The sequence below is a fragment of the Ailuropoda melanoleuca genome, chromosome 13 (genome assembly GCF_002007445.2).
Source record: "Ailuropoda melanoleuca isolate Jingjing chromosome 13, ASM200744v2, whole genome shotgun sequence".
NCBI classification, from domain to species: Eukaryota; Metazoa; Chordata; class Mammalia; order Carnivora; family Ursidae; genus Ailuropoda; species Ailuropoda melanoleuca.
In genome coordinates, this window is record NC_048230.1 from 75,938,136 (window position 1) to 75,938,450 (window position 315).

Sequence of the window (315 nt, forward strand, 5' to 3'; positions counted from 1 at the left end):
TCTCCTCGTTGGATGGTACCAAGGAGGAGAGTCTGGATGTCTTTTTGCTTTGCCATTAGACTCTCAACCTTATCCTGTTTCTAGCATTGCCCTTAACCCTGCCCCCCATAACGCCTGAAACTTCTGAGGGTTCTGCGGAGCAAAGCAGGTTGCTTCTTGGATTTTCCCACTGTTGACTTTCAATTGTCAGTTCTACTAACTCAGTTGCCACACATCCTACTGCTGCCCAGCCTCCAAAACGTGGTGCCTGTCATTTCCTCTCCTCCTGCCTTTACTTTTGTGGTTGAAGCCTTTTTTTTTTTTTTTAAAGATTTT

General features: G+C 45.4%; 1 long non-coding RNA gene across 1 annotated transcript in view; it reads right to left on the minus strand.

Annotated features, from left to right (window-relative positions):
• LOC117795678 overlaps nt 1-315 on the minus strand; it is a 2,656-nt gene that overhangs the window by 1,273 nt on the left and 1,068 nt on the right. The gene's annotated exons all lie outside the window — the stretch shown is intronic.